Here is a 21,033-nt window from a genome sequence, read left to right on the forward strand (position 1 = left end):
TTAACCAAGACCAGTTCAGTCCTAAATAGTTGACCATTCATTCTCAGATTAACTCTGCCTTCTTAGAAAAATTCAAAAAGGAAACCACTAACTTCCCCCCCCCCCCCAAAAAATAACCCCAGGCATTAAATCTTAAATAGGCAATGATGAGCCAAAAGCCCAGACTCAATGAGAAAGGTGATTCAAAAGGAAATAGGCTGAATCTGGAGTCACAGATCTAGGTTCAATTCTTCTATTTACTACACATGTAACCTTGGGAAAGGCACAATTTCTGAGCCACATCTGTCAAATGAGGAGGTTGAATAAGGTTTGAACTTTAAGGGTTTTTTAAAATTTCAGAATCTGACACATCAAACATAATGGTAAACAAAAAGAAATAATTTGTCTGAAAAGAAAATTTGTCTGGGAAAAAGTAGTTTGGGGATAAAAATGAAGATTACTGAATGAGAACTTTGAAAAGTAAACTTATTTTTCAGCATCATGTGATTTATTTCTAAAAACTAATTACTAGTGTAATGAGGCAGAAATATTAAGAACATTTTTATAAGCTATAACAGAATTAAAATTGCAATGAATAAAGGAAATATGAACTAAAAATTTAATCCAAAATGAAGACTACCTTAGACCTGATATAAAGGAAAAAATTGCCAGTAATTTGTACTATCCCCAAATGACTACCTTGAGAAAGTGAATTTTCATTCTCTGGAAGATTTTAGTCAAGCAAAAAGCACTTATTAAATATCTGTTACGTATTAGAATACAGTAGGCACAAGGGGATATAAGTGGAAATGCGAGACAGTCTAAGGCATCAAGGATCTTATAATCTTTTGAGGGGTTATGGCATATTTGAAGATAAGTAAATACAGGATAAATTCAAAAGAAATACAGTTTTGGGACTGACAACTGGAGGGATTCAAGAAAGATTTCTTGAAGGAGGTATCTCTTAAACTGAACTTTGAAAGAAGATATGAATTTCTAAAGGTATAGATGAGGAAGAAGGGCATTTTACGTAATAGGAACCAACAATGAATAGAATGTTGTTCAGGTGGTAGATGGAATGCATGTGTCCAAGTACAGCAAATTGGCCATTTTGATTAGAGCACCAAAGAGAAGTCTTCAAGGCTAAATGGCAACTTATTGTATATGTTGTAAAGGGGTTCCCTTTCAGTTGGGGTGGGGCAAGATTGGACAGTATGGCCTCTTTGGTTCCTTCCAACTCTAGGATTCTGGAAGTTTTTAATCTTCTGTTCTAAATCTGGGATCAAATGAAAGTGGTACTCCGCCCTTGGCAAGCCTGACTTTGTCTGTCTGCTCCATCATTTGTAAAGTCGGGCTAATAATGCCTAATGATCTCATTTGTGAGGAGTAATTAAAGCCCTGCTAAGTGCTTTGAAAGAAGGAAGTGTTGACTAAACTCTAAGTACAGTAATCATCACATTTTGGGGAAAATGTTGACTTGTTTGGATACTGAGTTCCAAAAACCCTTATTTCCCTCCCCCCTCTTTTAGAGGCAGGTGCCGCCTTGGTTCAGACCAGCAAATAGCCCAGTAGTTTAATTCCTTAAAAAAAATTGTTCTGGGCAGCTGGATCATTCCTAGAGCCGTCTCCCTTAAAGAGGATCTGATGAAAAATTGATTGAATGAAGGGGACCTTGGGGAGTTGGCAAGAGATCCACCTAGAGGAGGAGCTTCTTTCTCTCTCTCTCTCTCTCTCTCTCTGTCTCACACACACACACACAAATACACACACATACATATACACAGGTAGTCTTCCCTCATTTTTCCTTTCCCTCACCTCAGAGTAGGGTGAAAGAAACACCCACCACTTTTTTCCTTCCTCCAGTGGATTTCAGCAGCGACCTTGCTGACCCCTGAGAAGGAATATACCTTCTCCCATCTGCGCATTGGCCCACTTGACTGTAAAGTGTTAGTATGAGTAGGAAGTGTGAAGGCAGTAGTTTTTTTAAACCACCAACAAGCCCACAGCACGGTATACCACGTGTTCCTCATCTCCTGTGGTTGTACTGAGTCTGATTCTGTTTTCTGACAGAGAGACCCCTGAAGGATCTGCTACCTTTATCAAGGGAATAAAATGAGTGAAAAATGGGCTTCCCAAATATTGGGATACCTGGGTCAGGTTACATTTCAATATTGACTCAATTAGAATTTGTGAATGACTTCCATGTGTAAGGAGTCCATAAGACATACAAATGTTCTTTTCCTTAGGGAGATTATGTTCCAGCTTGTAAAGAATATGTTTGATATTTCTATATCAGGGCCCCAGGTATGGGTTTTTGAAAATGTGCTGTGTATACTGAAAAATTAGTATACTCTTCAGGGTTCCCAATTAAAATAATACATAGAGGAGATGTATGATTCATTAAGCAGAGGGATGGACCTGATGTTGTCACTCTTTTGCTCAAGGAGCTGCAGTGGATCTTTCTTGTAATGGATTTGAAGCCGCTGGCTGCTTTAGTTCTGTTCTGCCTATGAGGAATCATTATTCAGACTCGGGAAAGCAAGGGTGGAAAGAAAACAAAAATTTGGTAAAAGAAGTAGCCAAGTTGCAACACATAGGAAGGGATAGGGGGAGAGAGAGAGAGAGAGAGAGAGAGAGAGAGAGAGAGAGAGAGAGAGAGAGAGAGAGAGAAAAGAACAGCCAAGCAGCATTGGTTGGGCCATGGTCAGAGAACACTGTGGCCCTAGTCTGGAGTTCAACCCAGGTTTTTATGTCTTGCCTCTCATCCAGAGGGCAAAAAGTGAACTCCCTTTCTCTTACTGGACCAGTAATTAGGTAGAGGGTAAAGCCTAAGGAGATCAGAATACAAATTTTACATTAAAAAATGAATCAGTGGTAATGGGGATCTCCACCTAATTTGAGCAGATTACAAATTGTTTCTATTAAAATCATAATTCTCCACTTTTAGTCAATTTACATCTCAAGAGTAGGTGGTAGTCAATTTACATTTCCACCCAGTTTCTACATTCACAATTCCCTTCATCTTTCCCCTGCATTAGATTTGGCATTTAAAGCCCTTCATAGGCTAATTCTAACAGATATTTTCAAGCTTTCACTTTAGAGGGGCTAGGTGGTACCATAGAGTGCCAGGCCTTGGTTCAGAAGGCTCACCTGTGTTCGAATCCTGTCTCAGACACTAGCTGTGTGACCTTGGACAAATCATTTCACCCTGTTTGCCTTAATTTTCTCATTTGTAAAATGAACTAGAGAAGGAAAGACAAACCATTCCAGTATTTTTGTTCCCTCCTTCCCCCACAAAAACACCCGAAAAACAAATAGAGTCACAAAGAGTTGGACATGAATGGAAACAATTGAGTAACAGTTTTACTTTATTCTCTTTTCTACACTTTCCAGTATAATCAAAGTAGCCTACTTGCCCCTTAGACACTTCATTCAATCTCGTGTTTCCACATCTTTGCACAGATTGATCCTCTTTACCTCTGCCTCTAAAGATTCCTCCTTTTCTTCAAAGCTTATTTCAAATATTACCTTGTACCTGAAGACTTCTCTGCTTCTTTCAAAGCCAGAGATTTCTTATTTTTATTTTTGTATCTATTTATATGCACCCACCCCTAACCCCAACAGAATGTAAGTCCTGAAGGTCAGGATCATCTTTCCATTTTTGTCTTTATGGCTCCAGTACACGAACAGTGTCTAGTTGTAGTGGGTGAATAAGAAACTTGATGATTGATATAATGACTCACATTTATGTAATGTTTTAAGATTTGTAAGTACTTTGCTCATCCTGAGGGGTAGTAGTAATCCACATTTTTTTATGGACTGACGCATGGAATCTTTGAACATTAGGCTCTAGAATGCCTTTCCACAGAAAGTTCTCTGATACTGTTCCCCATTATCTGCTCATGAGGGTTCAGCTACACTAGCATAAAGTCACACTTGTCATCCCCTGAATTTGGTATTATAACATATCACAGTTGTTTGTTTAAGTGTCTATATCCAGAAGAAGTTATAAAAAATGGGAAAAGTCCTACATGTTCCAAACTATTCATAGCAGCTCTTTTTGTAGTGGCAAAGAATTGGACATTGAGGGGATGCCCATCCTTTGGGGAAATGACTAAACGACTTATGGTACATGAATACTATGGAATATTATTATTCTATAAGAAACCGTAAATGGTCAGACTCTAGAGAAGCATGGAATAAGTTACAGGATCTGATGCTGAGCAAAGAGAGCAGAACCAAGAGAACAATGTACACATTAACAACATTAATTGTGAGATGATTAACCTTGATGGAAGCAGCTTCTCTCAGCAGTTCAGAGAGATTGGACAACCATATTATACCGGCTATGGACAAGTTATCCATCCAGAGGAAGAAAAACAAAACAAAACAAAAAAAAAAATAAATCCTTCAGAATCTGATGAACATCTTATAAAAATTGTCTCTTGTGCATCTCTTTCCCCTAATCCTAATTCCTTATACCAAAAATGACTAATTTGTAAATATGTTTATCAAAAATATGTACGTACAATGCTAACCTGACTATTCACCACTGAGGGGAGGGAGGTGGGAAGGAAGGGTGGAAAGAAATTTTGTAACTTAAAAATATTAATGTGCCTATGGATGAAAAAAATAAATACATTTGAAAAAGAAGCATAATTCAATGGCAGCATAGAATATGAAAAATGTGAGGGAGGTACAAGAAAGATGGAACAAGTGTCCAAGGGAGGTGGAGAGATAATTTCTGATGGGTGGAATCTGTTCATTTGATATTTCCAAGCAGGGTAGGGTTTAGGTTTTAAAAGAGAAGTTTTGCTCTGGTTTGTTGGATTTGATTTAGTGATTAGGGAACATTTAATCACCCTTCAGGTGTCCAACCACATTTCCCCCCACTTTGATCCAGACCTGTGGTGTAGGGAACTCTTGGCCAGAGACTTGAAGAGGGACTGCTTCTTTGTAATTTACAGAGAATTTCCTGGAGCAATGAAAGGCTAAATAATTTGCTCAAGCTCACAGAGCTAGTGAATCTTGGAAAGTATTTGAACCAGACCTTCTTGCTCTGGAGTTAGCTGTCTAGCCATTGTGCCAAACCCAAAGGAAATTCTAGTAGGTATCTGAATTCCAAAGATAATTACAATGAAATCTTATACTTTCTCTCCTCACCCTCTCCCCAGTCACCTTTATCCTCATCTTCAGCTGAATGCAAAATGCAATCTACCCCTCAACCCCCCCCCCCAATTTTCCAAGACCTTCCAAAACCTTTCCTGGACTCTACGTCTATAATTAATAGCTACTTACTATCTGGGTGGTTTTGGCCAAATCATCTGTTTGGCCTTCCCATTTCCATCTCTGAGAAATGATGCAGTTGGACTTGTTGACAAGTCAAGACTGATGATCCCATGAGCTCGCTCCTCTTTGAATCATAGTTCTTAGTGTATAGTATGTGTATATAGAATAGTATATAGTATATGGTGTATAGAATAGTGTGTAGTGTATAGTGAGTTGCCCTCAACTTTATTGGATTATAAGTTCTTTAGAATCAGAGCCTGCCATATGTCTTTCTTAGTATTCTTAGTTCCAAACTTGACCCATGGAAAGGTTTTGTGAATGTCTGATGAACTATTTATTGAATCTGGAATTTTCAGAGAATCTAGTGGTGTGGGATGGTTAATATTTTCAGTGATTCCAAAGTTGATGCTTTTACACACCAGAATTTGTTTATTTCAACTTTTAAATAAATGAAAATATTTTGAAAATGTATTATATACTTTCTAAAACATAATTTAACCTCTTTGTGAGTCAGGGTCATGACCATGAAGATGAAAGCTAAGACAGCAAGCTAGAAGGGATGCAACAGATAGAAGACCTCAGAAGACATATAGGCCAATCCATCATTTTTCAGATGAGGAAACTGAGGTACAGAGAGATCAAATGATTTTCCTAATGCTATACAAATTATATGTAGAAATGGTATTTAAACTCAGGTCCTCTGACTTCAGACCCAAAGTTTTATACACTAACCCCACTCTATGACCATTTAGTCTAACCCCTTCATTTTATAAATGAAGAAAATGAGAACCACAGACTGTGGGGGATTTGTTTTAGGTCACACAGCTAAGTGAAGAAGGGGAGATTATAATCCAGAATTTCTGTTTCCAATCCATCCTACTTTTAAATGCACCCTAATATTTTTTATCACCGATCTGTCACTGAAAGTAGAGATGTAAACTTTTAATCATTTAGATCTGATTTAACTTTCCAGGTATATCCCCTCTACATACTCTTCTATTCACTACACGATGAGAACTTTTTTCCTTTTTATGTCAAAAATTTGAGATATTTGGAATGATTTTCCCTGGATTAATAAGGTTTTACTATATTTTCAACTTTGTTAACAGTATATACAAGACAGGACTTTTGAAGTCCCAATAATTCAATCTGTCCTTCAGTGTTCAATCCAAAGAGGGTAGGTTTTTTTGTCCACACAAAACTCCCCATTTGTGATGATTTACAGCCTCTTTTTTGAGAATATTGAGGATCAGAGGAGGTTCAGAGAATGTGAGGACTATTGATCAATTAACAAGCATTTCTGATGGGTGGAATCTGTTCATTTGATATTTCCAAGGAGGGTAGGGTATAGGTTTTAAAAGAGAAGTTTTGCTCTGGTTTGAGTATCTAAAGGCCTGCTGTATGGAAGAGGGCTCAGATTCATTCTGCTTGGCCCCAAAGAACCAAGAGCATGAGGCAATGAGACCAATTTTCGTCTTGATGTGAAGGGGGGAAAACCAATTAGAATGACCCAAAAGTGTTCTGGGCTGCTTCAGAAGGCAAGGCGATTCCAATCTACTGGGGGAATGGACAAGAGAAGTGAATGCATTCTGCTTATAATAAACAAAAGGAAAAGCTTCTTGAAAGCACAAAGACAGGACACAGATCATCACTTCTAGATAGTACCAATAGGCCTAATTGGTTTTGAGGGTTCATCATTCCAGGTCTTTGAGCAAGAGGTATGATGACCTTAGTTGAGCATTTCATAAAGGGAATTCTTATCCACATAAAGGAAGGCCTGCTGAGGTCCTTTACAGTTATGACATGCCATAATTCTTCCATTCAATCTGCCTGTGTTCTCTCCTCTGCTTCGTAATGGTTTGAAAACATGGAGGAATTCATCCCCTTTGCTGTTGTTGAAAGATAACAAGTTGATGGTGTTCTCCTTGGCAACTTGGTCCATGGCATTTAAGCTGCAGTGAGCTCCAAAGATCTGCCCTTTGAAGGGGTATTAAAATTGCACATTTATCTGATCTGATCTGAAAAATAAATAAATGTTCCCTTCTACCCAGAGCTCTTTAATTTATACATACGTTCGTTTCTTGTCACTGTATCACAGTATGTTCTGCTTCGTATTGGAATGAGCTGGGGGAGAGCAGAGTTTCCAAGGTCTCCTACTGTTTTAATTTTATTTGCTAATTTCTGGGAGAGGAAAAACAGTGAAAGGCAGCATGAAGGTCTGGTAGAGAGAGAATCAGGAATGAAGTAGAAGGGCTTTTTCAAGCACATGATATGTGGATATAAATTGATGATGGAGGCAGTCCTGGCTTTCATGGATTAGAGATAACACCTTTTGGAGGGTTCATTTGCAGGATATATGGATGGGTCCTTATGACTGAGGGTGAAGATGCAGGATGGATAGCAAGACAGGGAACTTTGGGATACGTTAGAAGGTTACATGGCAATGTCTGGGAGTGTGGTTAGGTGGTAAAGTAGACCAAAGGCTCACTGAAGATGATAAAAACCAGTGGTTCTCCATCTTCCTGGAAGGATTATAGTTACAGTGATACATTACTTATTTAGGTTCTATGAATGGGCCTGACTTCTGGGAAAGGGCCCTGTGTGTGGGGGGGTAGGGGTGGGAGGAGGTTAGAGGGAATTAGTCCACATTTCAGAACAGCTACAATGGAACAAAGACTCTGGATATCTCTCTCTCTCTCAAATGAGGATGGGTATGATGAGGAGGTAGTGTCTAGTGAGATTGGAAAAGCAGATAGGAATAAAATAAGATGGGATTGTAGTTAAGCTATAGGAGCATTTTCTCTACTACACTCTACTTCAAAAGCCTAAACCAAGACTAGATCCAATTAGCTGACCTAGTATTGAAATCAACTCTCTGAGACTCAGGTTTCTTTACCTGTGGAATGGGGATGGGGTGGGGAAGACAGGACAAGATTAGGTCCTTTGATTCAATTCCACTAGGGCTGATTAATCATCTGCTACATGTAAAGCACTGTCTAATGCCCTAGCAATACAAAGGAAAAACCCCAAACAGTTCCTACTTTCAGTAAACTTATAGCAGGTCCCTGCTGATTCTGTTTTTCATCAATGAGGAAAATCAATCTCAGAATTGTGGAATACCCAAGAGAAGACAAGGAATCAATCAAGGAAGAGATAGAGAGAATTCAAGTCTTCTGTTTTGTTCATTTCAAGAGACTAGGAATTCAGGGATGTCTGAATAAATCAATGATTGAGAGAATGAATAAATTAAAGAAATTGTGTCTACATGTTCACAGCATGAGAATAGAGATTTGTATTGTGGGTGGTGCATGGGAAGAATGACAGAAAATGAAAAGATGAAAAAGGAAGGTGGCAATAATGGGATTTCTTCCTAATAGCTATTGCTTACATACATCTTTAAGTGTTCATTTCCCCTTTAGATTTATATACAGATCTCAGTTGGTATTGATATTGACCTTATGAAGTAGCTACTGTGGATATAATCATTTTACAGATGAAGCAACTGAGGCTAGAGAGATTAAGCAACTTTTTCTTTACCCTTGAGTCATTTCTACTTTCCTTCCCTCCCCATCTTTCTCTGCCTAAGAAAAATCTAGGTATAAATCCCTCCCCAGCTCTCACCACTTTGAAAAATTACTAAAGTTCTTTAAATCTAAGTTTTATTATTTGTGGGACAATTGGTGATCGAATGGATAGAGTGCCCTGCCTGGAGTCAGGAAGACTCTTCTTTCTGAGTTCAAATTCAGTCTCAGACACTTAACAGTTATGTCACTTAATCCTGTTTACCTCAGTTTCCTCATCTGTAAAATTAGATGGCAAATGGCAAACCGCTCCAGTGTCTCTGTCAAGAAAACCCCAAATGGGGTCACAAAGAGTCAGACTTGACTGAATGACAAATTTCTCATCTGTAAGATAAAGGGATACTAATCATAGCACCTGCCTCTTTGAAATAATTGTTGTAATACATTGAAATATTGTATACAAAGTGCTTGGAAACCTCAAGACACTCTCTAAATACTATCTGTATTGTTATTAACCCAGGCCCAAATCTCCATAATTATCCTGTCCTTGATATTTTACATATTACCTGTATTGTCATTTTACCCATTTAACTTTCAGTTTCTTTGATCATAGGCATCCCTTCCAACTTTAGAATCTATGATCCTATGACCCCTTTGGAACTCAGTTTCCTTATTTGTGGAATGAGGGGGTTGGACTCAATGACGTCTGAAGTCCCTTCTGATTCTAGACCCATGCCTCTGGAATTTCAATGCATGTCAGTGCTTCAGATAGTGCCTCTAGCTGAAGAGACTCCCAATTCTCCCTGACTTCAAGTGGTGAAACACATTCCTTCTTTAAATGAAGAAATTGAACCTTACCGCCATTTTTTAAAAAGAAATTAAAGCCACCCCAAACAATGGTCTCCTAATTGTGGAAAACGGCTTTGTTAATGCTGAGAACTCATTTACAATTCTGCTATTAAATGGCAGACCATTACCAACATTTTTATTGCTTTATATTCCCTTAACAAATTTATTATGTAATTACCCTGCATAACAACATCATTTGAGAAAGTAAAGTTGAAATAAGGCACTGATTTCCAAATGGTTACTAGCTAGACTTCAGAGATCTATATATCTGAAATCCAGGGTAGGTTTTCTTTTGTGAGCAACCTGGGCTGAGAGAAGAGATTGGGAAGTGTTTCTGAGATGAGATGACTTAGATTTTTACCCAGTAGAGCAATAGCATGTCAGAGAGAGAAAGCGAATCAAGTCCCCCACCATTCTTCCTTGCCATTTGCAAGGAGAGAACAGTTCCTTAGTGCAAAACATAAAAATCTCCATGCCTGTGGTCTGCATTATTAAAGCTATTGCCATTCCTGGGCTCAGCAAGGAAGAAAAAGACATTTGGAGAAATCCTACCTCACCAGCATCAACTGAAAGAATTGTAGATGGTTAGTGTGGGGAATAACCGACTTTAAATGGCATTTTAAAGTTTGCAGAGTATATTGCATATATTAATATGTCATGGGAGCCTCACAGCAATCCTACAAAGTGAGTACTGCTCTTATGACTGTTACTATTAAGGCAGCCCAGAGTCAGGAAGACAGAAGTTCAAATGCACCCTTAGATACTTTCTAGCTGTGTGATCTGGAACTACAGTCAAGAATTCTGGAGTTTCAATTTTGCCTCAGACAATTACTAGGTTTGGGAATCTGAGCAAATCATTTAACTTTGATTTGCCTTCATTTACTCAACTATAAAATGGGGAAGGGGCAGCAATGGTAGTAGTAGTACCTCCATCCCAGAGTAGATGTGTGTATCAAATGGATAATAATCAGAAAGTGTTTTGGAAATCTTCAAGCTCTATATAAGGAATCTCAACAATTTTGGTACCATTTTAAGCTATCAAGATAGTTGTTTTCTTCTTTCTTCTTCTTCTTCTTCTTTCTTCTCCTTTCTTCTTTTTTTCTTCTTTTTCTCCTCCTCCTCCTCCTCCATCTTCTCCTTCTCCTTCTCCTTCTCCTTCTTCTTCTTCTTCTTCTTCTTCTTCTTCTTCTTCTTCTTCTTCTCCTTCTCCTTCTCCTTCTCCTTCTTCTTCTTCTTCTTCTTCTTCTTCTTCTTCTTCTTCTTCTTCTCCTTCTCCTTCTCCTTCTCCTTCTCCTTCTCCTTCTCCTTCTTCTTCTTCTTCTCCTTCTCCTTCTCCTTCTCTTTCTCCTTCTCCTTCTCCTTCTCCTTCTCCTTCTCCTCCTCCTCCTCCTTCTTCTTCTTCTTCTTCTTCTTCTTCTTCTTCTTCCTTCCTTCCTTTTCTTCTATTATCACTCCCATTTTTTCAAAAGGGGGATTTGAAATTCAAAAATAAATTAAAGTGTCTTGCCCAGGTCATATATCTAGGAAGTTTTGCAGAGGAGAATTAAAGTCTGCATTTTCTGAATTCCAGGAAAAGGTTTTGATAGCTAGAGTATCAAACAATGGAAGGGGCCACTTCCATTTGACTAAATATCCCATCCTTGGAGGCGTCCCTATGGAGGCAGATGACTTCTAGGGGATGTCACAGAGGTAATTACCAGTGAACTTCAGATTTTGGACTGGATGAACTCCTGGGGGGTTTCTCCCAACCCTGACATGCTGAGAGATTCTTATCATTGGTTGAGTGACTTCTAAGAGCTGCTTCTTCTGACCAGAAAACCCTGGAGAACTTCCCAGACCATGTTAGGAAAGATGCTGTAGTCAAGGGCCTAATCACACTGGATTTACTACTCTTATTAAAAGTAGGGAACATGGAACATGTTTTCAACAGATCTTAAACCTAGAGGTGTCCCCAGAGAGGTCAGATTTTGCTAATGGGGCTAGTGAGTTGGGTAATACACTTTAAAAAATGAGAATTCATGTCTATCTATTTTTCCATCTATCTATTTAATCTGTGACCTATCTATCTACACATATGTATGTGTATGTATACATGTATATCAATATAAGATGCAAAACACTTATATTGTGTATATAAAATATATGTATGAAGGTCTATGTATGTAAGTTCTAGTTAAGTAGAGGTGTACATTTGGGGGTTATAGATCTAGACCTGCAGATTGTCTCAGAGGCCATTGAATGAATTCACTCTCTTCATTTTATAGAAGAGGAAACTGAGTCCCCCAATCAGAAAGGTGAAGTGACTTGTCAGTCATGCAATAAGCATTCATTAAATGTCTACTGTGTGTCAGACTCTATGGCAAGCACTAGTAGTCATCTCAGATGGCACTTGAACCCAGAGTTTTCTGATTTCCAGGCCTGAACTGGACTGTTTCATTTCCTCTAGTCTTCCTTTAGAACTTACTGACTTTGCAGGATCCATAATCTCACTTATGTTGCACTCCCCTTCCACCATGATTTTTAATCTTTACATTTCCATAATGGATGCCTCCTCTAAATCCCTGACATGCTTTGGGAACCCCAGCCTCTTCTCCTTGATCTTCACTAAGAGTGTGTCCACCACTTTTTCCATTCCTATGGGACTTGACAGTGATGATGACAGTGATGGTTTCATCTGTAAGTACCTACTAAGTGATGAGCACTGTATTAAACACTTCTAATTATCTCATTTGATCCTCACAACAATTATAATCCCATCTTTTACAGGTGAGGAAACAGAGGAAACCAAAGTGATCCATCTAGGATCATACATCTAAGGTCTGAGACCAGATTTGAACTCATGTTTTCCTAACTTCAGATAAGGGCTCGATTTACTGTGCTGCTGATGACCTCCTTTCTGCTACAAACTTTACCTGGTCTTTTATACCTTATTCACCCCATCACATATTCTGTAATTCAATTATGATAGTCTCCTGGCTCTTCTTCAAACAATGTTCTGACTCAGGTATTTTCATTGACTATCTCCTAGGCTTGGAATGCTCTCCCTCCTTATCTCTGTCTACAAATCAAGAGATGTGTAAATCTCTTGAATATGCACAAAGCACTTTCTGATGGGAAGTTTCGCCCAGATCATATAGCTAGAAAGTTCTGTAGAGGCAGAATTCAAGTCTATATTTTCTGAATTCTAGGAACCCTGGGTTCCTTCAAGTCTCAATTATAGGAAAGTTTTCCTGATCTCTTTTGATGCTTGTGCCTTTCAAGTATTGGATTGTCTCCAATTTAACCAGTCTATATCTTTTTTTTGTACACAATTGTTTAAATATCTTCTTCCCTGTTAGACTGTAAGATCCCCAAAGGCAGGAAACTGTCTTTTGCCTCTTTTCTAGCCTTAATATTTAACACAATGCTTTGCATAAAGAAGGTATTTAAGAAATTCTTATTGACACTCTCAAAAACACGTCATCAAGGATAACATGTTGCCACCTATTTAGATACACCATGTAACTTTTCATTGCCCTATGAACTGTGTGGAATCGGTACTTTTCTGTGATCCTGAATCCCATGATTCTTTGTTGTATCAAAGATTGGCAGCTGGCAACCAATTTCTTAATTTAAAAAAATGGCATCTTTCCCAATCGATGTTATCAAGATGTAACCTAGATACAAGTTTCCTGGGCAAATGATGAAGACTAAGCTGCCAAATTCAAATAAACACATGCAATGTTGGTAGTGTGGAGCTTTAGTTTGAGGCTTTACTTCATTCTGAGCTGATGGGGAGGAGGAAGAGTTTAATGGGTTGAATTTGGAGATTTACCAAAGCTTTTTTAAGTGCCCTTTTCAGATATGTTTCCTATAGGGTCACGTCATTTCCCTTACTAGATATTAAATGCTTTGAGGGCAGAGATTTTCTTTCTCTTGCATTGTATAGAGTTTAAAGAACTACTTTTATTTTTAGTCACATTAAAGTTTCACAATAACAGTGAGGCATTTACTACTACTACTACTACTACTACTACTACTACTACTACTACTACTACTACTGTTACTGCTGCTGCTGCTGCTACCGCTACTATTGTTACTACTGATATTGCTGCTGCTGCTACTGCTGCTACTACTACTATTACTATTATTACTGCTACCACTACTCCTACTCCTACTGCTACTAATATTATTACTATTACTACTACTAGCTATGAGGTACTGGGTGGTACATTGGAGAGAACACTGGGCATGGACTTATCTTATTGAATTCAAATCTGACACTCACTGCGCTATGTGACCTTGGACTAGTCACTTAATCCTGTTTGCCTCAGTTTCCTCATCTATAAAATGAACTGGAGAAGGCAACGTCAAATTACTTTGAAGAAACCTCAAAGGGGATCAAAGAGAGTCAGAAAGGTCTGAAATGACCAAACAACAACAAAAATACTGACTGGCATTTACATAGATTTTTAGGTTTGCAATGCACTTTATAATTATTAGCTCATTAGATCTTCATTCCCACTCTGGGAGGCAGAGGTCATTATTATTCTCATTTTATAGGTAAGAAAACTGAGACAGAGATAAACTTATCTAGGGTAAGTTAAGAACTACAAAGTGTCTGAAATAGGATTAGAACATAGATCTTTTTCACTTAGGGTTCAGAGTTCTGTCCATTGTGTGATCTCACTGTCTACACATTTGGCATTTTATTCCTGTTTTGTTTCGTTTTATTTATTTATTTGTTTCTTTGTTTGTTTGTTTTTTTATAAATGCAATAACTGGGCTTCAGAAAGGTCAGGTAACTTGCTTATAAATCACATAACCAGTAAAGATTGAAGCTGAAGGTTTTCTGACTTTATATTCATCATCCAATCCATGTGGAATAACTAAAACTTGTAGGCTAATATTTAAATCACCAGATAAGTTAACAAGCTACTCTATGATGTAGTGCACAGAAAATATTTGGTTCTATTGATCAGAATTTCAAATCTTTAAAAAATGGACATGAGATGATAGGAAGGTTGACTGATGAAACATATTTGTAATATACAAGCAATTGGGACATATTCGAGGTGTCCCCAAAATCTTAATACAACTTTAAGCTTTAAGACTTTTGGTATGCTATGCTCAAATTAAGCTTTATTCTTATATTAATTATATTATTATTGTATCATTATATTATTATATTATATTTAAATAATAATATAATATATTATTTATTATTATATTAATTTTAAGCAATTTCAGGAGTTTATTCACTTAAATATTCCTCTTAATGTACTAAACTTTAATGACTTAAACTGCACTAGGATTTTGGGGACATTTGTGTCTGTTGATATATGTATATGTGTATAGATAGATAGATATATGGAAAGAAAGAGAGAGAAAGGATAACTAAATACATGTGACCATAGATATAGAACGAAAGAAAATGGTAGAAGCCATCTATGACCAAATCATCATTTTATAAATGAGGAAACTCAGTCTCAAGATATGTAAGTGGGGGGGCAGCTGGGTCATACAGTGGATGGAGCACCAACCCAGAAATCAGGAGGACCTGAGTTCAAATCTTGCCTCAGTGACCTTGGGCTTGTCACTTAAGGCCATTGCCCTGCAAAAAAAAACTAAGTGACTTACCCAAAGTCACACAGATAGTAAGCATCAGCAGTGGAATTTTAACTCGAGTTTTCTGACGCCAGCTTTCCTCTATAAAACATTGCTTCTCCCCTTCTTATATACTTCTACACACACACACACACACACACACACACACACACACACACACACACATGTTTTCCAACTATCTTTAAGAGACTAGAAATTCAGGAATTCATGAATGAAATTGAAGTACAGTTCAAGATAATATAATACATAAATACATATGTATGTGTGTTTCTATGTTTTCTTTCCTCTGGCAGACCAAAACAAAGAAAGCTCAAACAATTGAAGATTTGAATCCCCAAGCTCAGATGAACAGCATCTCAGGGTATTGAAAGACTTGATAGATGGGAGACCCGATATCAACCATGTTTGAAGATTCATGAAGACTGAGAGATATTACACAGGATTAGAGAAGGACAAAAATGTAATGATCTGCCCCTCTTCTCAAATGGGGCTGAGAGGGAAAGAGAATAGAGTCTTCAAGCGAGCTTGGTTACAGTTTGGGGTAAAACTGTGAAACATCTTATTAAAAAGACACTTGGAGAAACCTATACTGGGTGGGGGGGGGGAGTTGACAAACTAGCTCCCATCACCCAGATCCTCAGTCAGACCAGCTACCTAGTTTTGTACCTTTGGGGTAAGAATGGCTTTTATTTTTAAAAATATAATAAATCATTATTGAAAAAAATGTAAAAACCTATTTTTAGCTTACAGGCAAGATTTGACCCAAGAGCTCATATTACTTCACTGCAGTTATGCTAAACAAGCACACAATCAAAAAAAATCTTGCCACGTGTTTTTTTTTTTTTTTTGTTAGGGTTGTTGTGTTTTGAGGTTTGGATAATTGAGCTGTTGGTTGGTTGTACTTTGATGGAACATCACAAGTAGATAAGGAATGACGTAGATGTACAATTTGCTTCATATTTTTTCAACTGAATCCTTTTCTTCTAAAAGCAGTTTTACATGTGGCTTCAAAAAATTCACAGTCATTTCTGATTTTATCTACATCTCTACCCCTGTACCCTATGCTTTTCTTTTCTTTGTTTTTCCAGGGTTTAGGAGAGTACCTGACAAACAGTAAGTGTTATTAAATGTTGACTGACTGACTAGATCGAACATCTTTTTGAATAACAAAATAAGCAATACCAGTGGATATAATACCCGAGTTTGATACTGTTTGTAATTATGCCCATGAATAAACTCTGTTGTCCTCTGTACTGAAAGTTGGAAGGTATTGTTTATTTTCCAGTACTGAGACTGGTCATCTCAGTTACTAAGGATTTAATCAACTTTTAGAATTCCTAAAACTTATGCTAGTGGACAACTGTGTAGTGCAATGGATAGAACACTGGTTGTGGAGTTAGAGAGACCTGAGTTCAAATCTGATCTTAGACACTAATGAATCACGTGACCCTAGGCAAATCCCTTGACCCTGTTTGCCTCAATTTTCTCATCTGTAAAATTGGGACAGAATGGAGAAGGAAATGATAAACCACTTCAGTGTCTTTGCCAAGAAAACTCAGGAACAAAGTTCATGGGACCATTAAGACTCAGATGTAATTGAACAATGGCAATAAATTTATGTCATTGTAATCAAAGGTCTGTGGTACTTCTGGTTCTGTTTAATTCACTGCACCCATCCTTAAGGAGTTTTCTGTCTTTCTTCAAATCAATCATCAAGTATTTAAGGAGCACCTACCATGTTCCAGATACTATGCCAGACACTGGAGACACACAGACAAAAGCAAAACCAAGCCTCAAGGAGTTGATATTCTCTTCTTTGCATTTGTCATTTCTTAAATCATGGCAAGAATCTAAATATCACATTTTGTCCAGCCACCATCCATTAAATGGTTAATCACTTCATTTCCAAAACTTTGTTGCCACAAAGAAAAGTATTGTTAGGAATATTTTAGTCTTATGCAATTTTAGTCAAAATATTTGCTAAAGTCTCTTGTGCTTGCAGGCAATATTGAACTTGCCTATAATCCCTGCTTCTAAAGTAGCAGAGTCTGATGGATCTCTTGAGCTCATTTCCTTAGCTATAGTAAACTAAACTGATTGACTGTCCAGCGCCAATATGGTGTGTCTTCAGTGACTTTTCAAGGAGGGAATGAACTGACCAAGTAGAAAATTAAGAGAGTCAAAGTTTCTGTGGTGGATTAATCCAGTGGGATTGAGTGTATGAGGGGCTGCTGCTATGTTGTGGAGTCCAGATGAAATTGGAATACCTGGCCTCACAAATGAACAAACATTTCAAAGAATAAGAAAATGAACAAACAGATAAATGTTGTCTTGTGTAAAGAATAGAAAGATGGGGATGGAAAGATAGTATAGTTGGCTGAATTTTGAAATGTTTGTCCAAACCCAAAGAGTTGCCATTCATGGTTCTGTGACTTTGCAAAGAGATCTAAATGGAGAGCTCCAGGGGTCTATGATTTACCCTATACTGCTTAAAATTTGTTTCAGGGATTGGGAAATGACATAATTTGCATGCTTATCAAATGTGCAGATGGTACAAAGCTGGCAGGAATAGTTAACAGATTTGATGATTGATTCAGGATTGAAAAAAGGTCCTCAAACAATACTGAGTCAGTTTCAAAATGGATTTCATGGGGATCTTTCATGCTGAATGCTGAATACATTAACTTCACAAGTTTGACAAGGGTTATGGTTAGACAGAAGTTCATCTGTCAAAGGTCCAGAGGTATTAACGTACTTCAATCATAATATAAATCAAGTCAGTCATGGTAACCAAACAGTTAATGAAATAGAATGTTGCCATGAAGAAAGGCAGAATAGGGGTGGCTAGGTGGTGCAGTGGATAGAGCACTGGCCCTGGAGTCAGGAGTACCTGAGTTCAAATCCGCCTCAGACACTTAATAATTACCTAGCTGTGTGGCCTTGGGCAAGCCACGTAACCCCACTAGCCTTGCAAAAACTTAAAAAGAAAATGCAGAATATTTTGGATTATGAAGATGACTTTTTTATACTCTACCCTACTCTCTCTCCTTCTTCATCTCATTTAACCCACTTCTCTTCAAGGATCTCTTCCTTCACCTCTGTTTCCCAGGAAGAGACGGGCACAAGTGGTCCCAATCTATTCTGTCTTCTCTAGAATACTATACTCTCTATCATCCCCATTCTCTCACTTATCCTCAATCTCTCTCTGTCAACTGAGTGTTGCCTTGCTGCCTACAAATCTATGTCTTTGTCATCCTTAAAAATCTTTCCTTCATCCATCCATCCACCCTCTTAGCTACTGTCATTATCTTTTCCTTTTGTGTGTAAACTCCTTGAGAAGGCAGTGTATAACCAATGCCATCCCTTCCATTCCTCTTTTTTCTTTTACCCAATTTTTTATTTTATTGTGATTTCTTTACTTTTAATTAGTTTATTTGTTTTCATTTCTTTTTTATATTTTCTCTATTTAAAAATATTTATAATTTTAATAGTTTTTTTTAATTTTAAATTGAAATAAGAAATAAGAAAAGAAAAATAATCATGAACATAGCAGAACATAAGAGAGAATTCAAAATATGAAGCAATAAATTTCCATTTCAAGGAAGCCTCCATCATAAACACATCTTTCCCTCTTTTTCAAAACTCTTCTCCTCCTCCTTCTCCTCCTCCTCTGTCTTCATCTTCATCTTCATCTTCATCTTCATCTTCATCTTCTCCTTCTCCTCCTTCTCCATCTCCTTCTCCTTCTGTTTTTTTTTGTTCTTTGCTATGCAATTGAGGTTGAGTGACTTGTCCAGGGTCACATAACATAGCTAGTAAGTATCAAAAGTTGAGGCTGGATTTGAACTTAGGTTCTCCTGACTCCAGGGCTGATACTCTATCCATTGTACCACTTAGCTGTTCCATCAATGACTTCTTAATTGGCAAATCTGATGGTCTTTTCTCAGTTTTCACCCTCCTTGACTTCTCTATCACCTTTCATAGCACTGAACATACTTTTCTCTTTGATACTCTCTTCTCTCTAGGTTTTCATGGCTCTTCTTTCTCCTACTACTCTTCTTCCTACCTATATGACCACTCCTTTTCACTCATCTTTGTGAATCTTCATCCAAATCATACTAGCTAATGGTGGATGTTTCCCAGGAATCTCTCCTAGACTATCCTTTGTACTTCCTCTGTAGCATTTCACTGGATGACCTCATCAGCTCCCCTGGAATCATTTCTATATTGATGACTCTTAGATCTGCTTATCTAGTCCAATCATCTCTGCTAATAGTTGAAATCACACATTTACAGCTGTCTATTGGACATCTTGAACTGGATGTCCCACAGAGACTTCTTAAGCTCAATCAATATGCCCCAAACTGGACTCATTATCTTTCCTCACAAAGCTTTTCCCTTTTAGACTTCCCTATTATTGCTGAAGATACCACTATTCTCCTGATCATCCAGGCTTGCAACCTAACCATCCTTAAATTCTTACTCATTCTTTCACTCCATATTTGCATTGGTTGCAAAGGTCTGTCTGTCAATTTTACCTTCATAACAACACTGGTATATGGCCCCTTCTCTACTGAGTCACTTCCACCACTCTAGAAGAGGTCATTTATTACCTCACCTCTAGACTATTGACTGATTTGCTGATTGGTCAGCCTGCCTCAAGTCTCTCTTCATTCTAGGCTATCCTCCACTGGGCTTTCAAAATGATCTTCCTAAAATAGAGGTGTAACTATCATGACCCAGCCCACTCCACCAATTCAATAAACTCTACTGGTTTTCTATCACTGCTAACACCAAAGTCTTCTATTAGGTTTTTAAGGCCCCTTATAACTTGGATCTTTCTTACTTTTCCTTCTTCTTACAATTAACTCATTACTACATAAGCCAGTGTCCAGGGACACTGGCTTACTGGCTGTTTCCAGTACAAGTCTCTCCATTTCCCAAGTAAATGAATCTTTACTAGCTGACTCTCAGGTTCTCATTCTTTCCCTCCTTATCCCTGAATCCCAGCTCCCCTGGCTTTCTTCAAGTTTCAGTCACCCCACTCCATTTCTACAAGAAGCCTTTGGATTCAACTTAATTTGATACCTGCCCTATGAGATTATTTTCATTTCATTCTATACATATCTTTTCTGTACAGAGTTGTTTGCATGTTGTCCCTGATGTTAGAATTAAATTTTCTTTAGGGGAAGAATTTTCTTTTCTCTTTTTATTCTGTGATGTTTGACTCAAAGATCATGTAGCCTTTGCTTCCAGTGAAATAAAATCATATTCCATTTATTCCATGGGAGGGAGGGAGAGAGGGGGAGAGAGAGAGAGAGAGAGAGAGAGAGAGAGAGAGAGAGAGAGAGAGAGAGAGATTGACTCTCTTTTTGGGAGAAGGGCCTGTCTTGAACTGTTCTTTGGGGCCCCAGAGTTTAGCACTCAAAACACACTAATTTATTATTAATACATATTATATATGAATAATTATTTACTGAATGCTTACTAATTCCTCTAGACAGATCACATCTGTGGGTAACTCAAGAGTATTTAGGTCAGGGAGTCACATTTTGGGAAGAGTATTGATGAACTAGAAAACATCTGGAGAAAAATGACTGAATGGGAAAAAACTTTAAAGCTTCAGAGATTGTTTAACTTAAAAAAGTTATCGCATAGGAAAGTGAAGCATTTGGTATTGAAACTTAGATCCTCTGCCTCCAGAGCCAATGTTCTTTCCTTAAAAGCTTAGAGAATTACCTGAGGTCATTGATAGATTACATAATTTACCCAGATTCACCAAGTTAAG

Source organism: Macrotis lagotis, chromosome 1, assembly GCF_037893015.1.
Source record: "Macrotis lagotis isolate mMagLag1 chromosome 1, bilby.v1.9.chrom.fasta, whole genome shotgun sequence".
NCBI classification, from domain to species: Eukaryota; Metazoa; Chordata; class Mammalia; order Peramelemorphia; family Peramelidae; genus Macrotis; species Macrotis lagotis.